Below are 12,485 nucleotides of genomic sequence, written 5' to 3'. Positions count from 1 at the left end.
ACCCAACGTGGTTGCTTGTTGAGGAGGGGATGGGGAGAGGGAGGTAGTTGGACATCAGGTCTGGAAGAGGATGAAGACCCTCACTTGATCAAATGAAATAATGTGTGTGAAGATACTGATCAGATGAGATAATGCATGCTTTTGCACTGCAAAGTGTATTCAGTATTTTATAAATCCTCCCCCTAACGGTGTGAACAAGCTACATGAAGGAAGACAGGTTTATTTAAAGGCGATGACCAGATCCCTGCCTTGATTTCACCACAGAAACTTGGGATAATTGATGGCTGTTTATAAAACTTCTTTTCTATCTTTGGATGACAGGGGCTTGGTGAGAGTGTGGGATATATTATCAGCTGTTACTCCACCTGGCCTTCTGCAACCTCATCTCGAATTGCTGGCTGCTTAGTTATTTTTCATTGCAATCCTGTCCTTTCTTCCTGTGTCCATAGAAACTGCCAGTAATGCAGGGACTCGTTCTTTCATGGGGCCTCTAAGATTCTCACAGCTTTGCTCTGAGCCCGAGAACTTTCCTCATTAAGCCAGAAATAGTGTTGGTGTATCTACTGGTGATGTCTTCTAATTTAAACCAAAAGTGTCCGCTTTTTAGGGGAGAGGGTATAGCTCAGTGGCAGAGCATGTGCTTAGTATGCACAAGGTCCTGGGTTCAATCCCCAGTACCTCTATTTAAATAAATAAATAAACCTAATTACCAACCCCACAAACAAACAAAAAAGTGTCCCCTTTTCCATTTGAATGCTGCTTAAGTTACGTCCCACTGAGAGAGTCCTTGCTCAGGATTTGGTTGTGGGGAATCAGAGTCTTCATAATTAAAAAGCCGATGATCAGTCATTTTGCAAAATAATCAGTGCCCCACCCCTGCAACATGAAAAAGCACATGTACTGAAAACCTAGCTTTGCTATCAGGCAGAGAATGTGCATTAAATGTGTTTCATCACTTTTGTGTCTTTTAAGGGTTTGGTTGACATAAGAATTTGGGAGAAAGTTCCTAATATGTTTGATGCACTTAACCCTGTCAGTGTTCTTCCAGCTCCTGAGGCAGTGGTCTGTGAGAGTTACAAGTGGAGCCTGGTCAGGTAAACCCAAGTTTGAATTCCAGAGCTGATACTTCCTGGCTCTGAGACCTTTCTCAAAGCCTTAGTTTCCTCATCTGGAAAATTTGGGTAACAAGAGAACTTTCTCATTGGCTTGTTAAATGAGATCAGGAACAGAAGACGCTGAACCCAGTGCCTGGCACAGTGAGTGTTCACTACACAGTGGTTGTGATTATTAGTGAAATGGGTTGCTGAATGAGACAGAGCAGGGGAAACCTGATTTGGGAGAAAAGCAGCTAAGTTAAACCTCACACAGAATTTTACAAACTTTATGTTATGTATATATGTTTAAAACAAAAGTATTGTATTCTGTAATAGGTAATCCATGCACATAAATAGTTCAAAAGAAACAAAGAAGTATGAAACATAGGTCTCCCTCCCACCCCTGACCCTGACCTCCCAGTTCCCCTCCCCGAGGCAATTAATAAACCAGTTTCCTGAGAATCGTCCAGGAAATTTTCAGTATTGAAAAATTCCTACCAAGGGAAAGAGTTTTGAAGGGCAGAAGAGTTTGATTATAAAGACAGCTGCCTGTGTGGTCTGTTGGACCCCAAGTGTACCAAGTATTTTGAAAGCATATTTAGTTCTCTGCAGCCTGAGCCAGACTGGATGAAGTCTTTCTAGCTATAATAAGACACTTGGGCTCAGAAAAGCAATATGATTCAGAAGCAGGATTCACAGCTCCCAAAGCAGAGCCCCTCATATTTGGCGGGGGATGTCAGGGCAGGGCAAAGCAAAACTGTGAGATCTGAACTCTGGACTGTGGGCTCATTCCCGACATTCCCTGTTTGCCAAGCCCGCATTGCCGACATTCCCCTGGGGCTTAGGTTCTCAGCTCTCCTCCTGGACAGGGATACTCGGGGTCACATAGTTTTGCCTTCAGCTGCTGGAGGGGCTGGAGGACAGGTTGGAGGAGACAGTGATCCAAAGCCAAGTGAAATAAGCAAGGATCCCTTCCTGCATTCTCCCCTGGCCTGCTGGAGTCCAGTTTCTATTCTGTAAAATGCACAGATCTTATATTTATCCAGGATCCACTGGGTAAATTTAAACCTGCTCAAGTCCCAAGAAGCACCTGTTTATTGGCCAAACAGGGCTATTTGTTGCCCTACTGTTAACAGGGTAACTGCGTGTAAATATGGAGCCAAGAGGGCTCACTCACTGGCCTCCCAGCTTCTGTCAAACAAACAGGTATTGAATCACCCAACTGAATGGGATTTTGCAACCTTGGTAACACATTCCGGTACTTAACTCTACGTCAAAAAGTTCCCACTTAAATCTAACCTGAATTCACCAAGCTGGAATTTGTCTGGTATCCAGTTATTAAGGAAAATGGTGGTGACCATCTCTTGTGCGCTTGAAGACATTCACTAGTCTTTGTCCCTTTAATACGAGATGAAAGCCCATCCAAGTTCTTTCATCTTCCACCTAGATTCAATTTCTAACCCCTCAGTTGCTCCTGTGACTGTCTTTGTGCTCTCTTTTCCCAGCCTGCAAACCAGGCCAGAACTTTCCCCATGCAGAATATCAGGGAAGACCCCTGACATAGCATCTTTGTGTGTGTGTGTGTGTGTGTGCACGCGCGTGTGGATGTTCATTGCCTTTTCAGTCACAATAGCCAAACACTGGAAACAATCCAAATGTCCACTAATTGGGGAATAGATAAACAAAATGTGGTATATCTAAAACGAGGAGTCCCACTTAGTAATAAAAAGAGACGAATTACTGATGTGCACAACCAGGTGGATGAACCTCAAAATTCTTACACTGAGTCAAAAAAAGCCAGATCCAGAAATGTTTATGATGTCTGATTCCATTAAATTTTTATTTTGTAACTTTTTTGGGGGGGGCGAGGTAATTAGGTTTATTTATTTATTTATTCTTTAAATGGAAGTACCAGGGAATTGAACCCAGGACCTCATGCATGTCAAGCATGCACTGTCATTGAGCTATACCTTCTCCCCGAAATGATTCCATTTTAGTAAAATTCTAGAAAATGCAAAGTGTGTTATAGTGACACAAACCACATCAGTAGTGTCTCCTCTAGTAACTGCCTGGGGCCAGGGATGGAGGGCCAGATCAACTGCAAAGGGCCACAAGGAAACACCTGAGGTGGTTGGAAGTCGTCTGTATCTTGCTTGTGATGATGGTTTCACTATACACACACACACATATACACACACACACACACACACACTCATTGATGTGTTCATGGACATAGCATCTTTTACTCTATTTTCCGCTTCCCTTGCATCCTCCAAGCCTTTGGAGCTGCTTGCCTGATACATCTTCAGCCTGCGTGTATATCAGCTCAGCTATATAAAGCTCAAGATTTTCTCCATCTGATATTCCTAAATGTCAGAGTGGACGAGTGATGATCCTCCTTTCTGGCCTCTAGGCAGTTCTGCTATTTATATTGATCTGAATTCATGATGGTGCTTGTAGAGATTTAATTTTCCTAAAGCCCAAGCCCTCACGTTAATTTGGGAGAGGGTGGAGATTTGATTTCCTGAGCCGAGCCAAAGACTCAGGAACGGGGTTGATTCCTAGCCCCAGAAGGGCTGCCGGCAAGACTGTGAAGCCAGTTGCTTTATTTCTTTGGCGCTCAGAGCAGAAGAACAGAGATAACGTTAGTAAACTTCCCCCGGGGTTTTGTGACTGGCTAAGGCCTCAACTGGACCGAAAAAAAAAAAAAAGAAGAAGAAAAAGAAGGAGTTGGAAAAGCACAAAGCATTTGAATTGATTTTTAAGCAATTCTATCCTATTTTCAAGTAAAACGAGCCTTAAGAAAGCAAGTATAATACATTACCGATTACGTCTCACAACAGCCTACACTTATTATGACTAAGGGCCCTGAAGCCCAGTTAGATGAGATAAATTATGCCAAGTGCCTTGGACAGCGCCCTAAAACAGGGATGGAACTCAGGACAAGTTAGTTCTCTTCCTAATTGTATTGCTGTTAACCAGAAAGGTTAAAGGAGTAATGGAGTCGACGTTCTGCTGGTTGCTAATTAAACCGTCAGCTATGTTGTCTATAAAACACAGCCAGTACATGGCGTCTGTAGCCAAAATGCCCAGGGAGGGCTGTTCCCGGTGACAGCCTGGTTTAGGTTGTCTGGCCACCTCAGGAGGGGCCTTAAGATGCCACTGAGTCCCTGAGAGGACTTATTTTCAGTCCTGACAATTATCTTAGTGTCATGGTCCAGACACCATAATAACAGTAATAATACTAACAATGAACATTTTTTTAGAGCTTACCGAGGGCCAGGCTCTGACTTAAACACACTTCTTGCAATATTTCATTGAGGATTCTAAGACAAATGTTCAGACACTGAGGATCCTTGCCAGAAAGTGGGACACCAGAAACCTTTCCACTGAGCTATCTAAATTCGAAAAAGGTTGAGAAAGAGAGAATAAATTCCATAACGTTCTGCCCTTGGGTCATAAAACCAAAAGAATAGTCTAGCAGCCGAAAGATGTTTCACACAAGAAGGCAGGGAAAATGCAGCTTTGGGTTTATTAAGTAAATGGGGAAATATTACTTCTGTTCTTTGATAACCACAAAGAATTGAAACTTGTGGTTAAAGATTAAGGGGTTAGGGAGAGTGAGAGGGGAGGATTGTCTTATTCCTTCCTGATGCCTTTTCTGGTTCCAGGGACTTAGGGTTTCCATTGCATAGGGTGCAACTGGATATTTCCTCCACACTTCATTGCTGGGACCTGGCAAGCGGCATTTCCTGGCACTCAGGAGCAGCGAGTCCTGACAGCAGCGAGGTCGAATCCATTTTTGGAGCCAAACACCCGCATTCCTTTACAGTGAGTTCTGCAACCTCGAGGCAGCGCTTCACTAGAGTGCCCTCTAGTGGTAACCACAGGGAGTTGCCCAATTTTCCAGCCTATGGATGATGAATCACCCCAGAAATGTTAGACTCCTTGTGGCAACAGAAACCTCTTGGTTTTTTCCGTCACTAATTGCCCTGTGGTTGGTGATGACAAATGCGGCTGACAACATGAGCAAGTTGACGTTATTCCACTTGCTAATTAAAACCATGAAGTACACTTTCATGTGAAACACGAAAGCTCCGAAGATGCTTGTATATGTCCAACCTCCCACCTGCGGCAGTGATTGCTCTGAACTGGAATGAGACACTTGTCCACCAGTGATGCGACTTCTCTATAGGGTGGCAATGGGCTGTCTCCTCTCTAGAGGGGCCTTAAGACTGTAGAGGAAAAATAATGGTAATAATCTACAAACTGTTTAGAGATTGTTGGTTGGCTGGAAGTATAGGTGTGTATACTTAAGAGACAGCTAAAAGATATGGCCTGATAAGTTTTTAATAAGTATGGGAAATGAATCCATATGGGGTCATTAAAATGAAGACAGGGAAAATTGAGATGTGAGAGCCTAAGGTTATGACTAAGGAACATTTTACAGCACTTTTATGATGCATTATCTTTTTTTGTTTCATTTTCACAACTCTGTCTTGAGATGTATTTTTTCCTCATTTTCCCACATGAGGAAATTAAGTCACAAGTAGCTAATATCACATGTCAGAGATTACAGTCATTTAGCGGAAGGGCTAGGAGTGGAACCACCTCTCCTGCCTTCAATACTGTGTTTATTTCACTGGGTCTCTTGAGTCAGTCCTCCGATCCTCAGGCTGGAAAAGGGGGAGTCATCCTTCATTTCTCACTCTCCCTCACCTCTCACATTCAGTCCACCAGCAAGTGGAAATCACAGGTCTCCACGCTCTGTTGCTGCAACCTGAGGCTTCCCCCTGCAGTGAAGAGCTCAGGTCTGTCCATCCCCATGGCCCTTCTGTCCATCTCCAACACATCGTCCCAGTCCAGACTCCCTTAGACGGTTGACACAGGCTTCTGAAAATTGTCAAATATTTACTTGCTCAGCAGATGACTGGTTAAAGAAGATATGGTAAGTATATATCTACAATGGAATACTACTCACCCATAAAAAAGAATGTGATAATGCCATTTGCAGCAACATGGATGGACCTAGAGGTGATCATATTAAGTGAAGTAAGTCAGACAGAGAAAGACAAATACCATATGATATCACTTACATGTGGAATCTAAAGTATGATACAAGTGAACTTATTTACAAAACAGAAACAGACTCACTGACATAAAAAAACAAGCTTAAGGTTACCAAAGGGGAAAGAGAGGGGAGGGATAAATTAGAAGTTTGGGATTTGAAGATACAAACTACTAAATATAAAACCGGTAAACATAAAGGTCCTACTGTATAGCACAGGGAAATATGTTCAATTTATTATAATAACTTATTATGAAAAAGAATATATATAAATATATAACTGAATCCCTATGCTGTGCACCAGAAACTAACACACTGTAAATCAACTATACTTTAATTTAGAAAAAACATAAAATATTTGTTGACTGATTTGTTGTTCACCTTTCCATATAGGATTGTCAACTCCACGAGACAGGAGCCTTGTACTTAAATTTACCAGTGTGCCCCCTATGCCAATCTCATAATGTGCATTCGATGTGTTCATGAAATGAATGAGGAAAAAAAACACACTAACTCAGCCATTCCAGTCTTTTAAAATACTCATGTCCAGACCCTCAACTTCAGAGAGTCTAATTTATCTGGGATGGGACCAGGTATCGATCTGGTATTTTTAAATTTTCGACGTATTTTAAAATTTGTTATTGTGGTAACATATCCATAACATAGTATTTACCCTTTTAACCATTTAAAGTGTACCGTTCAGTGGCATTAAGTACATTCACGATGTTGCGCTGTCACCACCGTCCATCTCCAGAACATTTTCCATCTTCCCAAAATGAAATTCTGCCCCCAACAAAAGCTTACTCCCCTCCCCACTTTCTTTTCTGCCTGGCTTAGACTCCACACCCCATCGCTGCGTCTAGTGCCTTGCATGCACCCTCAGCAGCACCCTGACCCCTTCCTCCTTTGGTGGAGTCTGCCTGGCAAAACCCCAACCAGGCTCAACCAGGTTCTTCACCTGTCCTGTGTCTGCAACCAGGCAGCTGAATGTAACTGGTTAAACACAGGTAACCAGGCTGAGTGGCCTCTTTTAAATCTACAATCCCAAATCCAGGTGGGACCTTAGCACCACCTGTGGTGTTTCCTACATCGATTTGCTCCCCCTTAGTCCAGAAGTTCAGTTTCGTACCTTCCAATCAAAACAAATCTCCTAGGGGGAGGGTGTAGCTCAGTGGTAGAGGACATCCTTAGCATGCATGAGGTCCCAAGTTCAATCCCCAGCACCTCCACTAAAAACTGAAAACAAATAAAAAACCTCCTGCACTCTTCTCCCCTCCTCCACATCAGGTGTTCACCCCACTCATTTAACTAAGAGAACAGAAGCCATCAGTATAGAAGGACTGCACCTTCCCACCACCATTGCCCCCCACCGACCCACATCTGTTTTGACACATGCCACACCTTGTCCATGAAAATGGGTAAATTGCAAGGACTCTGCTCCTCAATTCCCTTCTCTGTCCTGTGTCCTAAAGTTTCCCTCTCTACCAGATAGTCCCCTTCAGCACACAAAACATGCCCTAATAGGTCCTCTATTTAAAACCCCTTCCTCAGCCACCCAAATCTCTCTGCTCTGCTTTACAGCAAAACTGTCACAGAGTTACCTTTCCTGGCTGCTTGCACTTCCTTATGTCCCATCCTTTCTTTCCGCCAGTTCTTTCTCCAATCTCCTGCAGTCAGACTCTCACACACCTCCTATGAAGACTGCTCTTGTCAATATCACCAACAATCTCCATCTCTCCGAATTCACTGGTTGATTCCAAGCCTTCATCTTGCCTCCCATCCTATTTAGCAATGTTGGACACAGCAGACTCTCCCCTCTTTTTGGAAACACTTGATTTCCCCATCCGTAAAATGGGCATAGTCATAATGTCTACCATGTAAGGTTATTGTGACAGCTAAAGGTGGTAATGCACATAAAGCCCTTAGACTTTTCCTGGCCCCAAATTCATGCTCAATCCCTGTCAGCTAGTCTTCAATATAACATTTTCGTCTTTCACAGGAGGATGGGTTCATCTAATACTTGTCTAATCAAAACTTAGTTTGCAAAAAATTAAAAAGCCAAAGGGAAGCAGAGGCTCAAATTTTTTTTAAGTGGGAAATTTTAAGGGAGAAGAAGATAGAGTCTCATAGGTAGAATATTGAATTATTTTTGTAAGGTTAATAGAACCAGTTGCTAATGCTTCTTTCTCATAAGCGTGGGAACAGTGGGGAAATTTCCACTCTTTGGATACATCACTTGCAATTTAGCTCACAGCCAAAATGGAATTGACTTCATCACTGTAATGAACAGAATGTGTTCTAATGAAAGAGCAACTTGGAAACCAAAACAGAAGGAACGGAGAAGGGCCAGCCTCCTCTGAGCTTGACTCTGGCAGGGCTACAGAGAGCTGTCGGGATCAGAGTCCATTTGCTTATCTGGGCTTTTATTTTTTTAATTTATTTACAATGTGGTGCTGAGAAGTGCCACCCGCCCAGACCTTGACCACACCAATGGGCTTTACTGGCATTTATCAGCTGCAGGCAGCTTAAGACGTAGGGGAGTACTCTAGGGGATGAGTCCCAAGTTCTCTCCTCCCCAAAGCAACTCACATTCTGATTCCTGTAATCTAGGGCATGTCAGCAAGATCCCAGAGTCCCCAGGAATCAATTATTCAGTACACACTGTCTCTCAAAGTCTGGTCTAAAGATGACCAGCCTAAGAATTACCTGCAGCTGCTTGTTTAAAATGCATATTTCTGAGCCTTTCTCAGACCTAATGAGTTGAATATCTCTGGGTCACTGGAGCTCGTATTTTTAACAGGTCCCCAGGCAATTCTCTTATGTATTAAAATGTGAGAGCTGCTACTATGGAGAATTGTCGACCCTTTTCTCCATTTAAAAAACTTGCTATTTGGTCTAGAGGGGCCTCCAGTTGATTCTACCTATTAGAATGTTAGCTGTTCTTCAAGACAACTCAGATAATGCCTTTTCCATGAAGCCTTCCTGGACTCCCTGTCCCCAAGTTCTCTCTCTCTCCTGGCCTCCCTTAACCCTGAGTCCCAGTCCTCCTAGAGCACTTGTCCCGTTGTATTACATCATCTGGAGTCAGGCTTTCTCACCACTGTAGTTTATAAAGTTCTTAGGAACCCTGACTTGTAAAAATTCATTTTTTTTCCTGTCCACCACGGTCCCTAGTTTCCAATCTTGCACACAGTGTTCAATAAAAGTTAGTTGAATAAGTGAATATTGTGTGATAAAACTGATTCGGGGAATGACCAAAGAGGAAAGAAGAGTGAGGGACAAGAATGTGGAAAGAAGAAGATAGATAAGAAAGAAATTACAAAATTATAGCTGGCTACTTTACTAGGACTTATGTCAATGCATACAAAAAATAGAGAGTGATCAATATTTTAGGAAAATCATATTCTAATGCTTTGACATTAATGGCTCTTAGTAATAACTGAGGAAGGTAAGGGAACCCTTATGCTCCCCATCAGACGTACCCCCTTTTCTCTCTACTTCTTTCCTTCTTTCCCGTCTCCTATTTCTCTTCCCAGCCTTTCTTATCTACGCTTTCTCTCCCTTATTTCCATTTACCTTTTTTTAAAGCGCCTTCTAGCATGCCTTATGCTAGCCTATCATTTGGTTGCTAAACATTAATTACCAGGCATTAGGCCAGGTGTGAGGAGCCAAAAAAATAAGACATGGTCCCCGTCCTTGAGGAACGTGTGGACTAAAGGGGAGTACAAGAAAGTAAATGGGTCACATATGGCTTTATGAAAACGCAATGATGCTGTGGCTGAGGGTGCTATGAGAACACGTTGGAGGGACCAGAGCATCATGGAAGGCTTCCTGGTGGAGATGGCACTGAGTTGAGATTTGGAGCACAGACAGGAGCCAGGTGATGACAGGGAAGGCAGGGAGAAGAGGCACTCCAGCCCAGAGGAGCAGTTTGCACAAAACCTAGGTCATAAGAGAATGGTAGAGTCATTCAGGAAACTGCAAGTCATTTGGAACAGTAGAGACAGACGGGTTCAAAGGATGAAGCTGGAGTTACTGGCAGGGCCAGCCACGAGGGTCATGTGGGGCTCGTAAGGACCTTATCTGTGACCCCCGATTGGATTTGTATTTCAGAAAGCCCGCTCCGGCTGCAGTGTAGATAATGTCTTGGAAGGGGGCAGGGTGATCAGTGAACAGGCCAGAGCAGCCCCCCAGGAAAGACGGTGGTGTGGACCAGGTCGGGTGATGGAATTGGAGTCAGGAGGTCAAGGAAGGGAAGTCACAGGACTTGGTGTCCCAGTGGTAGACTTAGCATCAGAGGCCACCCTCAAAGCCCAAGAGGTGTGTATCTCAGCCTTGGCTCACAAATAGAAAAAAGCAAATTCCAAGATAAGAATTTCCAAGATCAATTGAGCAGGTGGGAGTAGAATTTCAATGACCAAGTTTTAGTGGTCACTGGCTGTCTCGTTCTTTCCCACTAAAGAGAAGCTCGGAAAAGTGGGCTCAGAGGAGGTGCCTGAGATGGGCTTTCAAGGTTCATTTAATGCCAGGGCAATGTCCAGTTCTTACCGGCAGGCGGCAGCACCACAACTCAGAGAAAGCAAAGTGAGAAACCCTTTCTGACGACTAAAAATAACCGCAAACCCCAACCGAAATGAGAGCCGTTTTGGTGATTAATTTGTGCATTCCGAAGCAACTGATGTGGCCAATCTGCAATTAGCAAGTTTTGCTACAGTTGCAACAGCTTTTCATACCAGGGTGTGGCTTTTACTTCACAATTTGCCTCTTGCTCCAACTTTTTTCCTATTTAACATGAGCCATTTTTGTTAATATTTACTCATTGTAATCCACTAGTGTGGATTGTTTCTCTGTATAGAATGATCTTGGGCAGCGTTCTCTCACGTTTCTGAGTCTGCGTCTGCAGAAAAAAATTTTTGATCAAAAAGACAATGTAACAAATGTGGATTTTTTTTAAGTCATCCATAATCACTTCATTACAACACAATTATTTTTACTTTTAAATGTTCACTTCCAAGTCTGGCCCATAGGCATACATTTTTACATAGACATACTCAGAGTCTGTTTTATTAATTTTAAAAGGAAGTGTATCTTTTTTTTTTTTCTCCTGTTCTGTTAGGGTATCTAGTCTCTTCTGAGATCTCACCCACTTCCTTAGCTTCAAAGATCACATTGCACAGAAAAGCAGCCACATCTTTATCTCTGGTCAACTTCTGGTATTTATTCATCCATCCATCCACCCATCCTTTAATTCACTCTATGCAGTGGGCTAGGGGCTGGGAATACAACTGCGAGAAGATTTGGTCCTCTTTGTCTGGGAGCTTGTAGAGGATTTGGTGGAGGATGAAGGGAGGAAGTGAACCAACCATTATGCTGCAATGAGATTGGAGGCACAGTGGGAATTTTGAGGAAGAAACCCTAAAACTGACTTGGGGGGCCTAAAGCAAGGGGACAAGACCAACCAAGCAGAGGAAACTGTATATGTAAAGATATGGACACTCAAAAGATCATGGTACCTTCTGGAAACCACAGTGGTTTAGTATTGGTGGTATGTGTTGGCCGGAGACTGAGAGAGTGCGGCTGGCAGGCAGTGGCCAGATCCATAAGGGTCTTGCACAGGTCTTAGGACAGTTTCCTGTGAATAAACAGCTTAGTTCCAATTGATTTTCCATTCTACAGCTAGAGCAATAAAATATTCTGAAGATGAAAAGCTGCCCACAGTCCACCCCTGCTTCAGTGTCCCATAGAATCAAGCCCCTAATGTTTTTCTTTTTAAGTTTATTTTTGTTAGTTTGCATGCTCACTTTTTAAAAAACACTTTCTAATAGATTTATTTAGTTTATTTTTATTTTATTTATTTTTTGAAGGGGGAGATAATTAGGTTTATTTATTTACTTACTAAAAATTTTTTGTTGTTTTTTTTGCAGGGGAGGAAGGTAATTAGGTTTATTTATGTATTTTTTAATTCTTTTTTTTTTAGTGGAGGTACTGGGGATTGAACCCAGGACCTCATGCATGCTAAGTGTGAGCTCTACTATTGAGCTATACCTTCCCCCTCAAGTCCCCAGTTTTTAGCAACACTGAAAGGCCCTGTAGGCACCTCTCTGAATGCTTCACCCACGTGCCACATTCTTCTTCATCCCAGCTGTAAATGGCTTCTTGGAGTTCTCTCTTACTGCCTGGACTTTGCACCCTTTTCTGGAACATTCTTTTCCTCTCAGGCTAACCAGGGTTTCAGTTTAAACCTCCCTCCTCAGTCTTCCTTGATCCTGGATTAGGTCAGGTTCCCTGCTTTATGCTCCCAAAGCTGCCAGTCCTAAGTGCAT

At 43.0% G+C, this 12,485-nt stretch overlaps 1 non-coding gene across 1 annotated transcript; it reads left to right on the top strand.

Annotated features, from left to right (window-relative positions):
- The first annotated feature begins 610 nt into the window (after nucleotides 1-610).
- On the top strand, nucleotides 611-683 carry TRNAT-AGU (transfer RNA threonine (anticodon AGU)). The gene has a single exon. It is a non-coding gene; the product is annotated as a tRNA-Thr (tRNA).
- Nucleotides 684-12,485: the final 11,802 nt, after the last annotated feature.

Source organism: Vicugna pacos, chromosome 16, assembly GCF_048564905.1.
Source record: "Vicugna pacos chromosome 16, VicPac4, whole genome shotgun sequence".
NCBI classification, from domain to species: domain Eukaryota; kingdom Metazoa; phylum Chordata; class Mammalia; order Artiodactyla; family Camelidae; genus Vicugna; species Vicugna pacos.
Note: the sequence above shows the minus strand (reverse complement) of the source record. Positions and strands in the feature narration are given on the sequence as shown.